Genomic DNA, 6,000 nt, shown 5'->3' on the forward strand with positions numbered 1-6,000 from the left:
AAAATGGGAGGGATCACCATCCCAGACTTTAGCCTCTACTACAAAGCTGTCATCATCAAGACAGTATGGTATTGGCACAAAAACAGACACATAGACCAATGGAACAGAATTGAGAACTCAGAAGTGGACCCAAAAGTATACAGCCAACTAATCTTTGACAAAGCAGGAAAGAATATCCAATGGAAAAAAGACAGCCTTTTTAACAGATGGTGTTGGGAGAACTGGACAGCAACATGCAGAAGAATGAAACTAGATCATTTTCTCACACCATGCACAAAAATCAACTCAAAATGGATAAAGGACCTGAACGTGAGACAGGAAACTATCAACACCCTAGAGGAGAAAGCAGGAAACAACCTCCTTGACCTCCACCGCAGCAACTTCTTACTTGACACATCCCCAAAAGCAAGGGAATCAAGAGCAAAAATAAACTGTTGGGACCTCATCAAGATTAAAAGCTTCTGCACAGCCAAGGAAACAACCCAGAAAATTAATAGGCAACCAACGGAATGGGAAAAGATAGTTGCAAATGACATATCAGATAAAGGGTTAATATCCAGAATCTATAAGGAACTCACCAAACTACACGCCCGAAAAACAAACAACCCAGTGAAGAAATGGGCAGAAGACATGAACAGACACTTCTCCAAAGAGGACATCCAGATGGCCAACAGACACATGAAACGATGCTCAGCATCCCTCCTCATCAGGGAAATACAAATCAAAACCACACTGAGATACCACCTCACGCCAGTCAGAGTGGCTAAAATGAGCAAATCAGAGAACTCTAGATGCTGGCGAGGATGTGGAGAAACGGGCACCCTCCTACACTGTTGGTGGGAATGTAAACTGGTACAGCCCCTCTGGAAAACAGTGTGGAGGTTCCTCAGGAAACTAACAATAGAACTCCCTTATGACCCAGCAATAGCACTGCTAGGAATTTACCCAAGGGATACAGAAATGCTGAGGCATAGGAGCACATGTACCCCAATGTTCATAGCAGCACTCTCCACAATAGCTAAAACATGGAAAGAGCCTAAGTGTCCATCAACAGATGAATGGATCAAGAAGATGTGGTTTATCTATACCATGGAATACTACATGGCAATGAGAAACAATGAAATCTGGCCATGTGTAGCAACATGGATGGACCTTGAGGGTGTTATGCTGAGCGAAATAAGTCAGGCAGAGAAGGACAAATATCATATGTTTGCACGTATAGGAGGATTAGGAGGAACTTGACGGAGGAACAAGGGGGAGAAGAAGGGCGGAAATGGTGGGGGAAAGGGAGAGAGGCAAACCATGAGAGACTCTTGAATGCTGACAAAAACTGAGGACTGATGGATGTGGGGGGGAGGGGGGATGGGCATGGAGGAGGGCACTTGTGGGGATGAGCACTGGGTGTTATGTGGAAACTAATTTGACAATAAACTATTTGTAAAAAAAAAATAAAAATAAAATCAAGAACAAAAAAAAAAAAAGAACATGATTGCTAACCTATGTCTTGAGGGGGTAGAGATAAAGGAAGTTTCCAAAGGATTTTTATTTTTATTTTTTTAATGTTTATTTATTTTTGAAAGAGAGAGACAGAGTGTGAGTGGGGGAAGGACAGAGAGAGAGGAGATACAGAATCCAAAGCAGGCTCCAAGCTCTGAGCCGTCAGCACAGAGTCTGATGTGGGGCTCAAATTCACGAACTGTGAGATCATGACTTGAGCCGAAGTTGGAAGTTCAACCAACTGAGACACACAGGTGCCCCATTTTTATTTATGCTTTATTTATTTCCTTCTTTTTTTATAGAAAGCATGAGTAGTAAGGGGTAGGGGGAGAGGGAGAGAGAATCCCAAACAGGCTCCATGCTCTCAGCCTGACACAGAGGTCGATCTCATGACCATGAGATCATGACCTGAGCCGAAATCAGCAGCTGGACGCTTAATGGACTGAGCCATCCAGGTGCCCCTCCAAAGGGATTTTTATATGTTAAAGAAGACTTACAGGATCTGGAGGGTGGGCTAATGTCAACCTAAGGTTGCCTTTTGCCTCCAGTAAAGTATCAACGTGGGGGCAGTTGAATTCCTGGAGGAAGGTCACTCTGTCTGTCGTAAGTACTTGTCAATGGGTTGTAAGTTGTAAGGAAATTTAATTTTTTTCTCTTTCAATTTTGCCTTTGTTCTTCACATCAATCCATCCATTTATCCATTCATCCAACTGTCCAAAAATATACCTATAGAGCATTTATTTTGGTCCCATCACTGTGCTAAGGTGAATAAAATAAAGACTGACCGAGATGGCGGCTGCCTCCTAAGCACTTAGTATAAAGGAAGAAGACTTACTTTTTGTTGAGCTCAGATGTTTGCTTGCCACTTTCACAAGTCTTATCTCACTGAGCTCTTATCACCTCTGTACAGAACTGGTCTCTTCATGCACATTTTGCAAATGGGGAAATTGAGGCTTGGAGAAGCTCAGAAAAGAGCTAGTAAGTGGCAGAATAATATTCAAAACACAGATCTGCCTTAGTAAATATGGGTCCCTTCCCTCTCTCATCCCCTATATGAGACTATACCTTCTCCCGAGCCCCTATAGGCACTGTCCTGCCTTCGGTGTGTGCTGGGATAGAGATCTCTTGAGGGGAACAGCAGTGGGTGAGGGCCCCGCCTTGCTGTTTCTAATTTCCTCTTTGAGGGCTCTTGGGCTCCCCAGGCAGGCTCAAGCCCCGGAAGCAATGGCTTTTTTCCTGGACTGAGACTCCTGTGGTCAGTCAGGAGCGGTCCTGCAGGTAGATGGTGTACATGAATGCAGTGTCTCAAAGAACTTCTGAAGCCAGACTGTCACGGTCGCTAAAGCTAGGAGGTGCATTAAGTGGTCACCTGGGTCCTGACATCTTCAAAAGAGGAGAGAAAGGGGTGAGCACGCGGCAGCTGCTGACTACTTACTGTGTGCCACGCACTGTGAGGGGAATTTCACATCGTCACCTGTGGATAAAACTGACTCTTCCCTCTGCCTGAATTACTTCTCCACCCCCGCCACCCGTCCCCCCAGATATCTATCTGTACGACTCACTCCCTCACCTCCGCCCAGATTGTCCAAATGTCCCCTTCGCCGTGAAGCCTGCCTTGACCACTTTATTTAAAGCAGGAGCTTAAAGACTTAAGGGATTCTCAAGGCCACACAGTAAATAGCTGGGTCAGCCTGGCTCCAAAGGCCATTCACTTTTCATTCCAGCACCCTTGACTTTCTCTGTAGACGACTTTTTTTTTTCAGTGTTTTATTTATTTCTAGGAGAGGGAGACAGCTTGAGCAGGGGAGGGTCAGAGAGAGAGGGAGACACAGACTCTGAAACAGGCTCCAGGCTCTGAGCTGGCAGTCAGCACAGAGCCTGATGCGGGGCTCGAACCCACGAACCGCAAGATCATGACCTAAACAAAAGTCGGACGCTTAACCGACTAAGCCACCCAGGCGCCCCTGTAGACGATTTTCATGACACGGCACATGAGGGCTTATATCTTTCATCTTCCAGATGAGAAAAAAAGTACCAAGGAGGGAAATGACTTATCCAGGGTCACAGAGCACTGCCTTGGTAGACTGGAATGTATAGATCCTTTCTTTAAAAAAAATTGAGTATCACACACAATGTTACATTAGTTTTAGGTGAACAACTTAGTGATTTGAGAAGGTTATACATTATGCTGTGCTTATCACGAGTATAGCTACTATCTGGCCCATTACATTGCTATTACAATATCCCTGACTGTATTCTTTATGCTGTGCTTTTTATTCCCCTGACTTACTCATTTCATAACTGGAGGTCTGTATCTTCCTCTCCCCTTCATCCATTTTGCCCAACACCCCACCCTTCAGTCATCCCTCTGACAACCATCACTGTGTTCTCTGTATTCATAAATCTGATTCTGGTTTCTGCTTGTTTATTCATTTTATTAAGATTCCATTTATGAGTGGAATAATATGGTATTTGTCTTTCTCAGTCCGACTTGTTTCATTTCACATAATACCCTCTAGGTCCATCCATGTTGTCTCAAATGACATGATTTCATCCTTTATATATATAGGTATATATGTTTGATTTTACAAATTCTTTTTAAAAAATCTTTATTTTTGAGAGAGACAGAGTATAAGTGGGGGAGGGGGGGAGAGAGAGAGAGAAAGAGAGAGAGAGAGAGAGAGAGAGAGAATCCCAAGCAGGCTCCAGGTTCTGGGCTGTCAGCACAGAGCCTGATGCGGGGCTAAAACTTGGGAACCGGGAGAGCACGACCTGAGCCGAAATCAGATGCTCAACCGACTGAGCCACCCAGGCGCCCCACGATCTCATCCTTTTTATGTCTGTGGAAGCATAGATCCTTTTTTTTTTAAACCTGCATTTTGCAAGACGCTTCTCTTGTGCATTTTTCTGTTTGAATGCCCGTCATATTCTGTCATCACCTTTCTCCAGTCTCACCTCCCATAACAGCTCTAGAGGGTTCAAGAAGGCTTTGACTTTGTATGTACCCGTGGAAAATGTAGTGTTATTTTCTGTGTGTATTCTTTTCAAATCTACATTAAAGGTATGATTTACATAAATTGGGCTATGGACCTTCTTTTGCATCTCGTTGTTCTCTTACTCGGCATTGTTTTTTATAATTCAGCCATGTTGAAGTGAGCATGTCGGGCCACTCATGCCTGGCCCTCCATCGTGTGCGCCTACATTTTACTTACCTGTTCCACTGACGATGGACACAGGTGGTCTTCCTCTCCCTTTTCTGTAAACAATGCTGTGAGGAGAGCCTTCCAGATGCCCCCCTATGGAGCAGTGTGAGAATTTCCTGGGTCAGAGGCTACACCCCTATGTAATTGAACTTAGAACTGTCAAATCATTTCTGGAATGGCTGGACCAGTCTATGCTCACACCCAGTTACTAGAGAGTTTCTGTCTCCAAGTTCCCACTCACACTTGGCATTGTCCAACTTTCAAATTGCTGGTAGGTGTTAAGTAGAGTATTGTTTTTGGTTTGAATTTCTCTCAGATTACTAATGGGCTCGTAATCATGTACTCATTAGCCATGTGAGTTAAGACTTTACATCCCATTCTGACTCCAGAGCCTGCACAGTATCACATAGTGATCATTAAAGTAGCCTCTGGTTCAGTGTTTCCCTCTCTCCCTCTCTCTCTCTGCCCCTCCCCAGCTGGCGCTCTGTCTCTCTCTCTTAAAAATAAATTTAAAAGACATTACAAAAATTTTAAGCAGTTTTATTCATTTTTGACAGACAGAGAGACAGAGCTCAAGGGGCAGAGAGAGAGGGAGACACAGAATTTGAAGCAGACTCTAGGCTCCGAGCTGTCAGCACAGATCCCGATGTGGGGCTTGAACCCATGAACCATGAGATCATGACTGGAGCCAAAGTCGGACGCTCAGCTGACTGAGTCACCTAGGCACCCCAAAACAACATTTTAAAAAGTTAAAGTGGTCTCTGGAGCTGCATTGCCAGGTTTCAATTTCTGGCTTCACCTGGTCTGTGATTTTCACCTCTCTGGGCCTTTGTTTCCTCATCTGTAAAATGGGAATAAGAGGATGACATAATACATGGTTGACATAATAGGATGGTTTTGAAGATTTAAAACCACTTAGAAGAGTGCCTTGCATGGACGAAGTACCAGCAAATGTCATGTCCTGTCCAGATAGGTTGTATCATCCTTTACACAGGCCAACACCCCTGTCTCCCTGCCCCTGCTCACGAAGTTCATATTGTGTAACCCTGAATTTTCCTTAGAAATGTGAAACCATGAAAAAGAAAAACAGTATGACTCGTCTGGCTTTCTTGTTTAACTTCCTGGGTCGTCCTAAAGGACATTCAGAGAACGTTTTGAGAAGAGCTGTCACATGCATGAGTCAGGGGATTTTGGCATTTGGAAGGAAATGATGAATCAGTTCCTTAAAAGTAGGGATGGGGCACCAAAGCACATAGCAGCAATATTCATAACAGATAAAGATGGGAAGAACCCAAGTATC

This window comes from Hyaena hyaena, unplaced genomic scaffold (genome assembly GCF_003009895.1).
Source record: "Hyaena hyaena isolate Hyena2069 unplaced genomic scaffold, ASM300989v1 scaffold_3, whole genome shotgun sequence".
NCBI lineage: Eukaryota > Metazoa > Chordata > Mammalia > Carnivora > Hyaenidae > Hyaena > Hyaena hyaena.